The 17,317-nt window shown below is 40.6% G+C and overlaps 1 protein-coding gene across 1 annotated transcript in view; it reads right to left on the bottom strand.

Moving 5' to 3' along the window:
• Positions 1-17,317, bottom strand: part of AVEN (apoptosis and caspase activation inhibitor) — a 191,847-nt gene that overhangs the window by 24,319 nt on the left and 150,211 nt on the right. The window lies entirely within an intron of this gene.

The raw sequence follows: 17,317 nt of genomic DNA, 5'->3' as shown, positions 1-17,317 counted from the left end.
CAATCCCCAGGTTGGGAAGATACCCCTGGAGGAGGGCATGGCAACCCACTGCAGTATTCTTGCCTGGAGAATCCCACGGACAGAGAAGCCTGGTGGGCTACTATCCATGGGGCTGCAGAGTTGGGCACAACTAAAGCAACTTAGCAAGCAGAGCAACATGCAGCAAACAAGATAAAAGGTTCTATTTCTGTCAACTAAATGAAGTTGAAATTTAGGTGGTCAAAGGCTGGGATGATGGCCCGGGCTCCCTCCAGCTCATTGATCTGATATTCCTACAGAAGCACTTCTTGCCACGATCCCAGATGATGACCAGAATGCCTGCTGCTCCTGCCACAGCTGACACCAGATCCTCATTCAAAACCTGTCCGTTTGTTTCAGTCGCTCAGTTGTGTCCGACTCTTTGTGACCCCATGGACTGAAGCATGCCAGGCTTCCCTGTCCATCACCAACTTCCAGAGCTTGCTCAAACTCATGTCCATTGAGTCAGTGATGCCATCCAACCATCTCATCCTCTGTAGTCCCCTTCTCTTCCACCTTCAGTCTTTCCCAGCATCAGTCTTTTCAGGTGGCCAAAGTATTGGAGTTTCAGCTTCAGCATCAGTCCTTCCAATAAGTATTCAGGACTGATTTCCTTTAAGATGGACTGTTTGGATCTCCTTGAAGTCCAAGGGACTCTCAAGAGTCTTCCCCAACACCACAGTTCAAAAGCATCAATTATTCAGCGCTCAGCTTTCTTTATAGTCCAACTCTCACATTCATACATGACTACTGGAAAAACCACAGCTTTGACTAGATGGACCTTTGTTGGCAAAGTAATGTCTCTGATTTTTCATACGCTGTCTAGGTTGGTCATAGCTTTTCTTCCAAGGAGCAAGTGTCTTTGAATTTCATGGCTGCAGTCACCATCTGCAGTGATTTTGAAGCCCCCAAAAATAAAGTCTGTCACTCTTTCCATTATTTCCCCATCTATTTGCCATGAGGTGATGGGACTGGATGCCAGAACTTATACAAGACTGGGGAAACAGACTCTTGGAGGGCACAAACAAAACCTTGTGCACACAGTTTCATTGAATTAGACAAGGCTGTGGTCCATGTGATCAGTTTGATGAGTTTTCTGTGATTGTGGTTTTCATTCTGTCTGCCCTCTGATGGATATGGATAAGAGGCTTATGGAAGCTTCCTCATGGGAAGAGACTGACTGAGGGGGGAAGTGAAAAGAAAAGTGAAGGTGAAGTCACTCAGTTGTGTCTGACTCTTTTCGACCCCATGGACTGGAGTCTACCAGGCTCCTCCATCCATGGGATTTTCCAGGAAAGAATACTGGAGTGTGTTGCCATTTCCTTCTTCAGGAGATCTTCCCACCCCAGGGATTGAACTCGGGTCTCCTACATTGTAGGCAGACGCTTTACCATCTGAGCCATCAGAGAAGTCAACTAAGGGGAAACTGAGTCTTATTCTGATGGGCAGGGCCATGCTCAGTAAATCTTTAATCCAATTTTCTGTTCCCTCCCTGTTGTTTGACCTGAAGCCAAACTATGGTGGAGGTAATGAAGATAATGGCAACCTTCTTCAAAAGGTCCTGTGCAGGTACTGCCCCACTCAATGCCCCTGACCCTGCAGCAGGCCACCGCCGTCCCACACCCCCGCTGGAGACTCTTGGACACTCATGGGCAAGTCTGGGTCTATCTCTTGTGGAGTCACTGCTCCTTTCACCGTGTAGGGCCACCCAAGATGGACAGGTCATGGTGGTGAGTTCTGACAAAACATGGTCCACTGAAGAAGAGAATGGCAAACCACTTCAGTATTCTTGCCTTGAGAACCCCAAGAACAGTATGAAAGGCAAAACCTGTCAACCCCTACCTTTAACAGGCATTAACATAAATGTTTAAGTCACAGGGTCCAGAGATAAGAGAGAAAGCTACAAGGAAAACAAAAACCAGACAGAACCAGGTGGAACCATGATGGCAATGAATCTGACCTCCAAAAGACTCCGAGTCTCATTATATGTGGATTTTACTACATTAGCATATTAAATAACACACCCACCACAGCCAGGACTGGATATCAAGGACCAAAAATGGGTAAAAAGGGAGAGGCATCCCACTTCCCCTAAAGCCCTGCCCCTTCCCTTTGAAAGTGAAAGTGAAGTCACTCAGTCGTGCCCGACTCTTTGCGACCCCATGGACAGTAGCCTGCACCAAGCTCCTCCGTCCATGGGATTTTCCAGGCAAGAGTACTGGAGTGGGTTGCCATTTCCTTCTCCAGGGAATCTTCCTGACCCAGGGATTGAACCCAGGTCTCCCGCATTGTACACAGACGCTTTACTTCCCCATCCTTAGCCACCCCCCTCCCCTCTTTGTCTTTAACTCTTTAAATCAAGTGCCTCTTATCACCTGGCCAAGAATTTCATCTGTGAATGAAGCTGCTGCTTCTCTGTTCTTTGGCCACTGAACAAAGCTTGTGCTGCAACAATCTCAAGCTTTGGTTTTGTTATTTGGCTACAGAAACCCAAACAGAAAAAGAACCTTTTACCACCAAGGCAGAGGAACAGCCTCGGCCAGGCTGGGGTCTGAGCAGAGTCCTCACACTTAGTTCAGTAACACTATCCCAGCAAAATTCTACACAGCAAGATAGAAGAGGAGTTGGAGAAAAAGAGGCAAAAGACATGCAGCAGCTATCTGTAAGGTTTTCCCAGAAGCTACCACAGAACATTTCCACTCTCTCTTTCGGCTAGAACTGTATCTATCCCTTTATCAAGCCACAAGGAAGGCTGGATAATTAATTTCTTCCCCACTGGCTATGTGTTCAGATAACAACCAGGGGTTTGAGTCAAAAAGGAAGAATGCATATGAGGTAGGGAAGCAACTGCAATCTATGAGAGGGTCATATGAGAGGGACAAACTATGAGAGGGTCCTACTCAAGAGGTCATTAATAAGAGTCAGCTGCCAGTTAGTGATGGTGTGCACCAAAGTATGAGTTGCCTCCAATGATTTCAGAGAAATTCATGTAATTTTCAAACTTCTCAAACTATAGTTAACATTAATTTTAGACAAAATGTGCCATTCAACTTATTTTCCCAATTCTGTTATGAAGAAAATGAAAAGTAAAAGTATCAGTCGCTCAATCATGTCTGACTCTGCGATCCCGTGGACTATAGCCTGTCAGGCTCCTCTGTCCATGGAATTCTCCAGGCAAGAATACTGGAGTGGGTAGCCATTGCCTTCTCCAGGTTATGTTAAACAACAATGACTTTAAGAGGAAAAATTCATTCATTAAATTTATTGATTTTTTTCATTCTTTCATACATTTTTCAGCACAACTGTGTCAAACACAACTGGATGCAAACAATATAGAAAAGACTTACTCCCTGGTTTACTTGCTCTCAAATCCTGAGCTGAACAAGACAAGAAGAAACTACAGAAAAATCAACAAACAAAAGAAAAGGAAATTTAAATTGCAATTCCAATTCCAATTGCACTCTCTCCCTTTGTTTTAAACATACATTCACATAAAATAACTCACTCGTGATGCTAATTTCCTCAAAAAAGATTTGGTCCACCTAAATCTTTGCTTAGGCTTTTTTATTTATCTGACACCCAAAATGTTGACTCTGTTGGTTATCACAGCTAATGAAACCATCATACATATAATCTAAGGTTCCAGGTCTAATCACTCAAGGAGTAGATTGCCCCCTAATCTCATTAGCAATCTTCCAATGACATACAATTCACTTCCAGAGGAAGTAGAGGAGAAAGAAAAGCCAGATCAATGCCAAATCATCATTATCTAGAAAGCAGCCTGAATTGGTAGGATGCCACTCAGATTCAAGCACATGCCCGCACCCACTTCAGTGCAGGACAGAAAAAAAAGCACAGTCCCACAAGGACAATGACACTCTCCTTTCCAAAGGTCACTGTAAAACTCCCAGCAACCTGGTCCCACAGTGGAGTCAAACCTTCCCTGAATTTCCTGGCCAATCATCCATTCCTCTCTACTATTTAATTTTCTTTTACTATATTGTGTACTTTTTTTTGAAAGTCAATCTATCCCTATTACCACTTACACCTCTCAAACATAGTATTTTCTACCTTAATCTGCCCAAGTTTTCCTCTTGCAATTAAAAGCAATGTTAAATAATTCAAATCCCCAAACACTGTAATCCCGTGGTGAAGCAGACACTGGATGATGCCCTCAGAGAAAACTGAGCATTTGTGAAAGAAAATGTCTGAACCGCTTTCTATCAGGAATATGAGATGACTTTCAATTTGTGGTTTACTAGCTAAATGTAGGCCAGACTCTCATATATTAAAGGATAAAGAAGTCTTATCTATTAGCTTTGATTGGTTTCACCATTTTCTTCCTACATATCAGCTCAATTCATCTTTCTGAAACTAATTCATATCTTCATAGTATAAAATCCAAATTCACATCCATATCTTTAGCTACTGACTGGTCTTTTCTCTCCTTCTAGCTTCTACTTTCATTTAAGATTCTGTAAAGTCTTAAATCATGTAAGAATTCACTGCTCACCAGCACAATATTCTTCATAAAATCTCCAACTGGCCAGCTCTAGTAAGCACAAACAATGCCAAGCTGAAGACAGAGGACCATTAGTCAATATACTGTTTTCTTTTTTTTAATTGGTTTTCTTTTTTTTAATTGGAGGATAACTGCTTTATGGGCTTCCCTTGTGGCTCAGCTGGTAAAGAATCCGCCTGCAATGCGGGAGACCTGGGTTCGATCCCTGGGTTGGGAAGATCCCCTGGAGAAAGGAAAGGCTTCCCACTCTAGTATTCTGGCCTGGAGAATTCCACGAACTATACAGTCCATGGGGTGGCAAAGAGTCGGACACAACTGAGCAACTTTCACTAACCCACTCACTCACTGCTTTATAATGTTGTGTTAGTTTCTGCTGTACAACATGAATCAGTTTTTATATATATATATATATATATATATATATATATTCACATATATCCCCTCCCCATGCACACACATACATAGACACAAGCACATGCACACCTGCCCCCTATCCAACCCGCCCCCCCACACTCTAGGTCAGCGAGCACTGGGCTGAGCTCCCTGTGCCACACAGCAGTTTCCCACTATCTATCTCACACATGGCAGTGTAGACATGTCAATGCTACTCTCTTAATTCATACCAACTTCTCCTGCCCCTCCTCCCCAGTGCCCACAGTCCATTCTCTACTTCTGTGCCTCTATTCCTGCCTTACAAATAGGTCCATCTATACCATTTTTCTATATTCCATATATATGTGCTAATATATTTGTTTTTCTCTTTATGACAGACCCTAGGTTCATCCACATCACTACAAATGACCCAATTTCACTCCTTTTATAGCTGAGTAATATTCCATTGTATATATGTACCTCCCCATTCCCCTGTCAATGGACATTTAGGTTGCTTCCTCAATATACTTTTTTTTGAGGTCAACTCAGGCAGGCAATGTAGAACCTGTGCAAGTTAGTTCTGATTAACTTCATGTCTCAGATCCTTGCTTTTCTTTTTAAAATTCTCTTATTTCTAGCTCTTGGGTACACCAGGAATGAGTTCAGTAAGGCAACATCTCCCCAGAGGAAACCCATGAGCAGAGGCCTCAAGACAGAATTTTGGCCACCGGAGCAGCAGAAGGCAGGCCAGTGTGGCTCAAGCATGGTGAGGGGTAAAGAGGCGAGGCAAGGCTGAAGACAGGCTGGGTCATATTCTTTATGTGACTCAACAATGTCCAACCAGGTATTAGGTTCCAGTGTTTAACACTATATTCCACAATAATAACAAGGCTTAGTGAAATCCAGCTCATCCTAGTTCTTACCTGTTAAACACATTTTACATGAGTATCCACCCTAATTCTCATACCAATTCTCAAGGACAATTACCCTTACCATTTACAGATTAATAAGACAACACAAAAGAGTAAAAACAATTTTTTAAATAAAATAGCAGGGTCTGTCAAATTGTCACCTTCAAAACAAAGAAGGTAGAAGATAGAAAAGTTCTCTTTGCATAGAATAATAATTGTCCTCATTAACGTTACCATGGCTACACGTCATCTCCCCCAGCCATGTCTGAGAAGCAGAAATGTAACTATGACGCTAAGGAATTTGGCAAGCTATCCTAACTAGTAATTAGCTCGGGGAAAAATCTGGTGGGACCTCTACGAAGTTTTGGCACAGAAAAATCTCCATGCTTAAGAACATGGCAGTTTCCTATTTAATATCCAGAGTGACTAATCTGGAAGGCAGACCTTCACGTTGTCAGTGACAGGAGGGAGACGAAATATGAGAGAATAAAACTGGGGAGTACACACCTCATAGCCTGATACATCCCTATTGCCTGTTCCAGACTGGCAGAGAGGCAGCGGTTAGCCTTCTGGTTCTCTCTTCCTCTTATTCACAGATTCCAGCCCCGGTGTTGCCTGGCGCGGGCTTCTGAACCCTGTCTCCCAGACTTCAGCTATTTAAGACCAGTTGTTTTGCTCATCACCTTTCCGGATGCAACTCTTAAATATGAATCTCAGCCTATGTTTTGATGACATTTAGCTTCTAGCCTCTCCCAGTCCATCATTTTACTGTGGAATCCATTTCATGGCTGTTTTGTTCTTCACATACATGGCCACTACATATTTTGACGATAGCTGGCAAGTGTTCAACTTTTAAGTGCAGAACTATGAAGCCAGGAAAGCAAACGGCATACTTGGAAGCCTTAGTATTTGTTTTCCCTGAACAAATTTTAATGGGTACTTTTGGGGTCCTGGCATTATTTATGTGTTGCTTGTCGTCTAGTCAAGGCTATGGTTTTTCCTGTGGTCATGTATGGATGTGAGAGTTGGACTGTGAAGAAGGCTGAGCGCCAAAGAATTGATGCTTTTGAACTGTGGTGTTGGAGAAGACTCTTGAGAGTCCCTTGGACTGCAAGGAGATCCAACCAGTCCATTCTGAAGGAGATCAGTCCTGGGATTTCTTTGGAAGGAATGATGCTAAAGCTGAAACTCCAGTACTTTGGCCACCTCATGTGAAGAGTCGACTCATTGGAAAAGACTCTGGTGCTGGGAGGGATTGGGGACAGGAGGAGAAGGGGCGACAGAGGATGAGATGGCTGGATGGCATCACTGACTCGATGGACGTGAGTCTCAGTGAACTCCAGGAGTTGGTGATGGACAGGGAGGCCTGGCGTGCTATGATTCACAGGGTCGCAAAGAGTCGGACACGACTGAGCAACTGAACTGAACTGTACTGGAAAGTCACAAATTACCTGGTATTGCGTGGATCTGTTTAAGAAGGTCAGTAGTGTCGATGTTGATTCTCATTATTTATGGCTGCCTTAGAGTATACTTGGCTTGCTTTTATCTAAAGTTTCCATTCCACGCCTAAAAGACAGAGTGCTAAGTTTTAAGAAAATCTGATATACAAAAAGCCGAAGTTATAAGAAAGTAACTTGATAAGCTGAACTATTATTTATTGACTTTTACCAAAGGATTTACCAAATATATTTACCAAAGGATTCATGAACGGATTCAGAGATACTAAGATTCCTTGACATATTTAAAATGTGACTGAATTTCCAAAAGCTTTACTTAACACTTTTCAGAGTATGTTTATTGTTCAATGGTAGGAACATCGGTGGATTATCTATAAAGAAACATCTGTTGTTTGGATGCTAACTCTAAAGTGTTCCTGATTCGATGATCATGTTTGTGTTTTATTATATACTCAGAATACATACTTTGATTTTCATGGGTACTGTCAAAAGTAGCAACGTCTTTTCAAGGCTTCAAAGCTCAAAATGAAACCTGCATAAATGAACTATTAGTCTCTCTAAATCATTAATATGTCTCTCAGGTTTTAAAAGTAGGGCAAGCGTAGTAAATGTTGGGTTTGTGTTTTTGGTTTTTTAAAGCAAGAACTATCTTATAAATCTTTTTAACACAAAACTATATAAGAAACTTTAGACAAGGTGCCAGTGGAATAAATCTGTTTATTAAATTCCATTTGACAAGTTTTAGGAATTACTTTTGACATAATTAATCAACTTTGCCCCATTTCATGTTTGCTGTGTTTCCAGGAGATGCCACTGGGCAGAATTCAGCAAGTTAAAGGCCTATATGCTTTCAGCACTTGTATCTACAAATATAGTCCCACCTGGGGCTTTCCGGGGGTATTAACCAAACAGCATGCTTTTTTTAAAAAACTTTTGTATATGCCTCTAAAGTATAAGGTCTCTTTTTTAATAACATAGGAATAATATCATATGTAAAACAGCAGTAGTTAAAGAATAATATTATCAAACACATAGATAATATTTAAGTACACCCAAAAAATGTTTTGGGTTTCTCTTAGGAGGAGGAGAGATGGAAGAATTTTTTTTATAGTTAATGCATTCAAACCATAATCCAAATAAATTCCCCACAAGGCATTCAGTTGATTTGTCTCTTAAATTTTTTTAGTATTCATAGCTTTTTTGTTGAGGAAAACTGAGCATCTGACCTCTTGGTCTTTTCACTTCCTATATTTTGCCGATTGGTATTCTCATATTATTGTCTAATCTTTTCTTTTATTCCTTGTATCTCCTATAAACTGGTAGCTAGAACTAGAAGCTTGATCAGACTGAAATTCAATTTTTTGGAAGGATGCTTTTAATCAGAGAAAATTAATTGAAATGTTTAAGGACAGAATCCAATTTCAGATAAAGGCATAATGTTGGGCTTTTGGAGTTATCTGGACTGAAGGTAAGTATCCCTATGTTTGCCAGAAATTTTTAGGAAAGGAGCATATCCTAAAATTGCTCATCAGTAATATCATTTAGTAGTGAAATTAAGATAAGCTTCCGTTAGGAGGGGAAAGTTTTATAAAAACTGAAGTGACTGATAATAATGCACAACTATATGGCCATCAATAATAACATCACATAAAATCTAGGTGTCATTGACAATGAACTTTTATTCAGATGAGAGCAGATTAGATCATAAGCAGCCAGGGAAATGACTGTAGACAGTCCCCAACTTATGATGGTTCAACTTAGATGACTTTTTTACTTTCTGATGATGCTAAAGCAATATAAATTAAGTAAGGACTATACTTTGAATTTTTATCTTTTCCACCAGGCTAGCAATATGCTGCTAGGAGAAGGCAATGGCAACCCACTCTAGTACTCTTGCCTGGAAAATCCCATGGACGGAGGAGCCTGGTGGGCTGCAGTCCATGGGGTCGCTAAGAGTTGGACATGACTGAGAGACTTCACTTTCACTTTTCAGTTTCATGCATTGGAGAAGGAAATGGCAACCCACTCCAGTGTTCTTGCCTGGAGGATCCCAGGGATGGGGGAGCCTGGTGGGCTGCCGTCTATGGGGTCGCACAGAGTCAGACACAGCTGAAGTGACTTAGCAGCAGCAGTGATATGCTGATACTCTTTGGTGATGCTGGGCAGTGGCAATGAGCCACAGCTCCCAATCTACCACATAATCACGTGAGTAAATGACAAAAACACTTACATCCATTATGTACCCACACAATCATTCTGCTTTCCACTTTCAGTACAGTATTCGATAAATTACATCAGACATTCAACACTTTATTTACAAAACAGGCTTTGTGTTAGATGACTTTGCCCAACTGTGGGCTAATGTTAAGTGTTCTGAGCATGTTTAAGGTAGATGAGGCTAAGCTATGATGATCAATAGGTTAGTGTATTCAGTGCATTTTCCACTTAATAATACTTTCAGCTTACGTAACCTCATTGTAAGTCAAGGAAGGCCTGTATTTGTAGCCAGTTTTGAACTCCTCTTGTTTTCCAAAGAGAAGAGGTAGCAAAAGGAGAAGAGACAAGTGCCAGCTTCCATGCCACTCTCCCACCCTGGTTATTTAGACACGGAATACAAAGAGAAACAGATGCATGCCCAGGGCAAATTCAGAATACTGTCCAAGGAAATTTCAAAAACTGGTGCAAAATTAAACTGAGATTTCTAAAGGGGGAATTATAAGCTGTTTGAGGTTCTTTGGTCCATGATCCAGGCTGGCTGCTTTGTGGGCTCACAGAATGGCATGACTTGCTCCTGCAGAAAGGGTGTGTGCACCCACCACATATGGGCCCCCTATTCCAATACCCACACCACCTTAGGGTTCACAAGTCTGATCCTTTCATCTCCTTGCCTAAACATGATGTGTGGACTGCCTTCTTTTCTCACACTAATCCAGGGATTCTGACACTGAAGGGAACCTAAACCTCTCCCTACTCCACGTAGCTGTTTCCAATAAACTGTACTAAGCATCCTTTATGTGCTCTCAAATTTTAGTGAATGATACCTATTAAGTGCATGTATTTACAACTGTCATTGTGAAGCTATAATCCCACTAAAAGTCTTTATGTCAGAATTGAAATTTAATTGCAAGGTGGTATTTTGCTACAAATAAAATTTCAATTTCTATCACCTCCCCCCCTTCAGGAGAAGATGTTAAGGTTTTCTCTTTTATGGTGGAGAATAAGGGAAAAACTGATTTGAAACATCAATGTTTCTAAATCCAATATATATTTTACAGTATTTAAATGTAATAAATTCTGGCATTGCTTTCCTTTGGCTGCTTTTTTAGAGAGGTCCATCTTCCTGCCAGATAAGAAGTAGATTTTTTTTAATACTGTGACATTTAAAAGCCAATAATTCCATTTATAGATGTAAAGCCCTTCAAGTAAATTCCTGTCTCTAGAGAAAGATTGGATTATGTATTTTACCTATGTTTTGTTATTTTAACTGAAATTTCTCTGAGAACTTGGTTAATTAACATGGTTAATTTTTGCTTTTCTTGGGTTGGTTGCTGGGCCTGTGATCCCCAAATGGCATGAAGACCACAGGAGGCTGGCTTCACAGTGGTGCACTTAAGTAATGAATACTCATAAACTACATCAAAATATACACTAGCCATCAACGTGAAGGAAAAAATAGCCATGCCACAGATCCCAAAATAAAATGGCAGAGAGCAGCATTATACAGATGGCCATCAACATAAAAGGAGGATTCTCCTATGAAGACTTTCCAAAGTCCTCAAAGCAGGTCTGCTCATCAAGGACTATGAAGCACGTGTGTGGCATACAAGGCCACATGTTCTTGTACAAGCAAGATCCAAGATGATGTGCTTGCTCTGACGCTAAGAACCAGCGCTGAGAACACATCCTCAACTGCTCCTACTACCCAGAACCTGGGCAAGAATCCACAGAGGAACCGTCAGCCTGAGAGAGGTCTTTCAACAACGCTGCCAGCACCAGGTAACTGATAACATGGAAGAGTCTTTATCTGACTCCAGAGTGTCAGATCCAAAGATCATGTAACACTGCTGACAAGGGATATGGTAACTGGATGTTGTGAATACAACAGGAAATTCACAAAGCATACATTTGAAAGTTTAAGATCAATTTTTTTTTAAAATTTCATAATGTTTTAAAGAAATAAAGGTTTGCCTGACAGATTCAATGACACCATACTATATCATGAAGAAGTCAATGATACTTTTAAAGGTAAAGGACTGGGTGCTAAGGGGAAAATGAAATCAACCTTAAGGATACCAAGTCAAATTCTTGTAATTTTCAAGGAAGAGGAAAAAGACAGAAGGATATCAAAGAATTAAAGTGAGCAAAATTGAGGGTGTTAATTTAGAGAAAATTATTTTGGTAAATCAAAGTATAAGTAACACATATATGCCTTTCTGGTTGTTAAGTAATTAGTCTCTGCAGTCAGACTGTCTTGAGTTTGAACCCTGGCCCCACTATTTAGTGGCTGCATGTCTTTAAGGGAGTTGCTGATACTTTCTGTGCCTCTGCTACTGCTGCTGCTAAGTCGCTTCAGTCGTGTCCGACTCTGTGCGACCCCATAGACGGCAGCCCACAGGCTCCCCCATCCCTGGGATTCTCCAGGCAAGAACACTGGAGTGGGTTGCCATTTCCTTCTCCAATGCATGAAAGTGAAAAGTGAAAGTGAAGTCGCTCAGTCGTGTCCGATTCTTAGCGACCCCATGGACTGCAGCCCACCAGGCTCCTCCATCCATGGGATTTTCCAGGCAAGAGTACTGGAGTGGGGTGCTATTGCCTTCGCCTCTACTTCCTGTAAAATGAGGATAATCATAGTTCCCAGTTTAGCAGGATTATGAGAATTAAATGACCTATGCACAGTCACCACTGGCAGACAACAAATGCTTCATAATTTTAGTTCATGTCAACATAATCACTGAGCAGTAAGCAGATACTATGATGCTGCTCCATCCTGAGTATCTGTGCCCCGTAAAGGCAAGCACTACCAGGGCTCTCCCAAAAATGTCACTCAGGCTAAATTTCCTGTACCAATTTTGGAAAGATAAACAACAAAGAGAGAAATCTTTTGCCATGGGACCATAGGAGTTAAATAAAATTGAGAGAGTAATAGCCAGTATGGGGATTGTTTGAAAGCTCACATTTGCTTTCTACTGTAATGAATTTCTTGAATGAGAGTGAATAAAAAAGTAAAGATAAGAAATTCCACCTGAATAAGTAATTGCCTTCAAAGACCAACCATCTACTTCCAGATATCAAATGTTGAGCCTAAATTATGAGACCTGTAGAAAGAACTGGCATTGTTCCAAGGCATTCAAAGTACTTTTCAGTACACCGATGTCAAAAAAAAAAAAAAAAAGGTAAATTATTCATGTATCACAATAAAAAGAAAAATATAAATACAAAATATTAAAATTCTTTATTTCTTTACCTAGAAATAGCTCTACATCAAATTTCAGTATATAATTTATCATCATGCCAGGAAACTATTCTGGAATAAGAGGGAAAGATAATCTCAAAATTCACCCACCAATTATGATTCCAATGACCAAATCAGCCTCATATTCACCTTGCTCATCTGCATAACTCATTTACAGTAATATAACCAAATTTGCTCACAATTATACACACACATATATTTTAATGGTGCTTAATCATTTAACTCAGATGACCATTATATCTACTACTGCGGGCAGGAATCACTTAGAAGAAATGGAGTAGCCATCATAATCAACAGAAGAGTCTGAAATGCAGTACTTGGATGCAATCTCAAAAACAGAATGATCTCTGCTCATTTCCGAGGCAAACCATTCAATATCACAGTAATCCAAGACTATGCCCTGACCAGTGACTCTGAAGAAACTGAAGTTGAACATTTCTATGAAGACCTACAAGACCTTTTAGAACTAAAATCCAAAAACGATGTGCATTTCATTATAGGGGACTGGAATGCAAAAGTAGGAAGTCAAGAAACACCTGGAGTAATAGGCAAATTTGGCCTTGGAGTACAGAATGAAGCAGGGCAAAGGCTAATAGAGTTTGGCCAAGACAACACATTGGTCATAGCAAACACCCTCTTCCAACAACACAAGAGAAGATTCTCCACATGGACATCACCAGATGGCCAACACTGAAAACAGACTGATTATATTCTTTGCAGCCAAAGACAGAGAAGCTCTATACAGTCAGCAAAAACAAGATCGGGAGCTGACTGTGGCTCAGATCATGAACTCCTTATTGCCAAATTCAGACTTAAATGGAAGAAAGTAGGGAAAACCACTAGACCATTCAGGTATGACCTAAATCAAATTCCTTATGATTATATAGTGGAAGTGAGAAATAGATTTAAGGGACTAGATCTGATAGACAAGAGTGCCCGATGAACTATGGATGGAGGTTCATGATGTTGTACAGGAGACAGGGATCAAGACCATCCCCAAGAAAAAGAAATGCAAAAAAGCAAAATGGCTATATGAGGAGGGCTTACAAATAGTTGTGAAAAGAACAGAAACAAAAGGCAAAGGAGAAAAGGAAAGATATACCCATTTGAATGCAGAGTTCCAAAGAATAGCAAGGAGACATAAGAAAGCCTTCCTCAGTGATCAGTGCAAAGAAATAGAGGAAAACAATACAATGGGAAAGACTAGAGATCTCTTCAAGAAAATTAGAGCTACCAAGGGAACATTTCATGCAAAGATGGGCTCGATAAAGGACAGAAATGGTATGGACCTAACAGAAGCAGAAGATATTAAGAAGAGGTGGCAAGAATACACAGAAGAACTGTACAAAAAAGATCTTCACGACCAAGATAATCATGATGGTGAGATCACTCACCTGGAGCCAGATATCCTGGAATGTGAAGTCAAGTGGGCCTCAGGCAGCATCACTACAAACAAAGCTAGTGGAGGTGATGGAATTCCAGTTGAGCTATTTCAAATCCTGGAAGAAGATGCTGTGAAAGTGCCGCACTCAATATGCCAGCAAATTGGGAAAACTCACCAGTGGCCATGGGACTGGAAAAGGTCAGTTTTCATTCCAGTCCCAAAGAAAGGCAATGACAAAGAATGCTCAAACTACTGCACAATTGCATTCATCTCACACGCTAGTAAAGTAATGCTCAAAATTCTCCAAGCCAGGCTTCAGCAATACGTGAACTGTGAACTTCCAGATGTTCAAGCTGGTTTCAGAAAAGGCAGAGGAAACAGAGATCAAATTGCCAACATCTGCTGGATCATGGGAAAAGGAAGAGAGTTCCAGAAAAACATCTATTTCTGCTTTATTGACTATGCCAAAGCCTTTGACTGTGTGGATCACAATAAACTGTGGAAAATTCTGAAAGAGATGGGAATACCAGACTACCTGACTTGCCTCTTGAGAAACCTATATGCAGGTCAGGAAGCAACAGTTAGAACTGGACATGGAACAACAGACTGGTTCCAAATAGGAAAAGGAGTACATCAAAGCTGTATCCTGTCACGGTGCTTATTTAACTTATATGCAGAGTACATCATGAGAAACGCTGGGCTGGAGGAGGCACAAGCTGGAATCAAGATTGCCGGGAGAAATATGATTAACCTCAGATATGCAGATGACACCACCCTTATGGCAGAAAGTGAAGAAGGACTAAAGAGCCTCTTGATGAAACTGAAAGAGGAGAGTGAAAAAGTTGGCTTAAAGCTCAAAATTCAGAAAACTAAAATCATGGCATCTGGTCCCATCACTTCATGGAAAATAGATGGGAAACAGTGGAAACAGTGGCTGACTTTATTTTTTTTAGCTCCAAAATCACTGCAGATGGTGATTGCAGCCATGAAACTAAAAGATGCTTACTCCTTGGAAGGAAAGTTATGACCAACCTAGACAGCATATTCAAAAGCAGAGACATTACTTTGCCAACAAAGGTCCGTCTAGTCAAGGCTATGGTTTTTCCAGTAGTCATGTATGGATATGAGAGTTGGACTATAAAGAAAGCTGAGTGCTGAATAATTGATGCTTTTGAACTGTGGTGTTGGAGAAGACTCTTGAGAGTCCCTTAGACTGCAAGGAGATCCAACCAGTCCATTCTGAAGGAGGTCAGTCCTGGGTGTTTTGGAAGGACTGATGCTAAAGCTGAAACTCCAATACTTTGGCCACCTCATGCGAAGAGTTGACTCATTGGAAAAGACTCTGATGCTGGGAGGGATTGGGGGCAGGAGGAGAAGGGGACGACAGAGGATGAGATGGCTGGATGGCATCACTGACTCGATGGACATGAGCTCCGGGAATTGGTGATGGACAGGGAGACCTGGCGTGCCGCAATTCATGGGGTTGCAAAGAGTCAGACACGACTGAGAGACTGAACTGAACTGAGGCTGCATTAAGAGTCGAAAGTATAATACTACATAGTACATTGCCCCCTTGAGTTCATGGTTATTTAAATAAGCAATCACCATATTTCATGAAAGACACAATATCCTATAGTAGTACTGGGAGGTGGGGAAATGGGGGATAATTAATTCACATTGGGGCAGTGTTAGGACTCCTAGAATAGATGATGCCTGATCTGAAAGATGGCAAAGTTTTGTCAAAATCAGAGAATGAAAAAATTAAGATATTGTGGGTTTCCACAGGCAATTTGGTGTTACTGGAGCATACAATTTGAGGAAGGAGTAATGAAATATAAAAAGGTATAAATGGAAAAATAACATTACTAAATAAAATCTTACAATTGTAAAAATGTCAGTTACTCTCCAGTATTTATACTCAATGCAATTCCAATAAAAAATCCCAACTTTGAGTAGAGGGAGAATTTGTCAACTCTTCTGTTTCATTTGCGACAGTAAAATGTGTAAGGACAGTCAAGACTTCTCTGAAATTTTTTAAATAAAAAAGAAGAATAAGCCCTACTTATCAAATCTAAATAGCAGACTGTAAAGTTATAGTCATTAGACAGTACAGTCCTGGCAGAGGAATAGGAAAATAAAATGCACACTTCAGAAAGAAACACAGACATACAACTTTGTATGTGATCAAGATGGCATTTCATATCAGTGGGGAAAGAACATAATAGCCAATGAGTGGTACAATTTCATTATCCACATATAAAAGGCCAATATCATTAATATACTGACAGCACTAACACACCAATTCAGAAAACACACTGAAAAAAATACAACACTCAGAATAGAACTGAAGACAAAAGAATAGACAAATGAATTAAACACAGGAAAGATGCTCAAGCTTACTAGTTGCCAAAAATTTCAAATTTAAAAATCATAAGAGAACACTCCAGTTTTTGAGCATGAGACACAAAAATTTTAAGAACTGATAAATCCAGGATTAGTTAAGAATGTGGAGAGATGGGGCATTGTATATTGCTAGTAGAAATATATCTTGGAACAAGTTTTTTGAAAGGTAACTCGGCAGTACCTTAAAACTAACCAAAGAAAATCTACTTTTAGAATTCAGTGTATATGTGCAAGCATTGCTTATAAAAATGAGAAACTTGAAGCATCCTCAATATTCATTAATAGGAGAATAGTTAAATAACTAATGGCATATTCCTAACATAGAATACCAATCAAGTCATTAAAGAGAATGAGATAGGTCTGTATAATTAACACAGAACTGGACGTTTGCAGGGCACAGATGCATCAAAAGAGCAAGCTAAGGAACACCATTATATAAGGGGTCCCTGAGACCACCGTCAGGTTCAATGAAGGATTCATAGGACTCAACATACAGTTGTACCCACAGCTTTATTATACCGAAAGAACACACAGCAAAATCAGGCAAGGGAAAAGGAGCATGGATGAAGTCCAGAGGCAGAAGCTCCGACCGTGTTCTCCCAGTGGAATCACCTGGATCTAATTTCTCCAGCTACAAAATATGACAATACATGTAAAATATTGTCCACCAGGGAAATTCATTAGGGACTTGGTGCCCAGGGAACCTACTGGCAGCTGATCACAAAGGCACTCACTGCCTAGGCCTGTTCCAATATTCCAGATATCCAGAGGATAGCG

Source organism: Bos indicus x Bos taurus, chromosome 10 (genome assembly GCF_003369695.1).
Source record: "Bos indicus x Bos taurus breed Angus x Brahman F1 hybrid chromosome 10, Bos_hybrid_MaternalHap_v2.0, whole genome shotgun sequence".
Lineage (NCBI taxonomy): Eukaryota > Metazoa > Chordata > Mammalia > Artiodactyla > Bovidae > Bos > Bos indicus x Bos taurus.
This window is presented reverse-complemented; position numbering and strand designations above follow the sequence as displayed.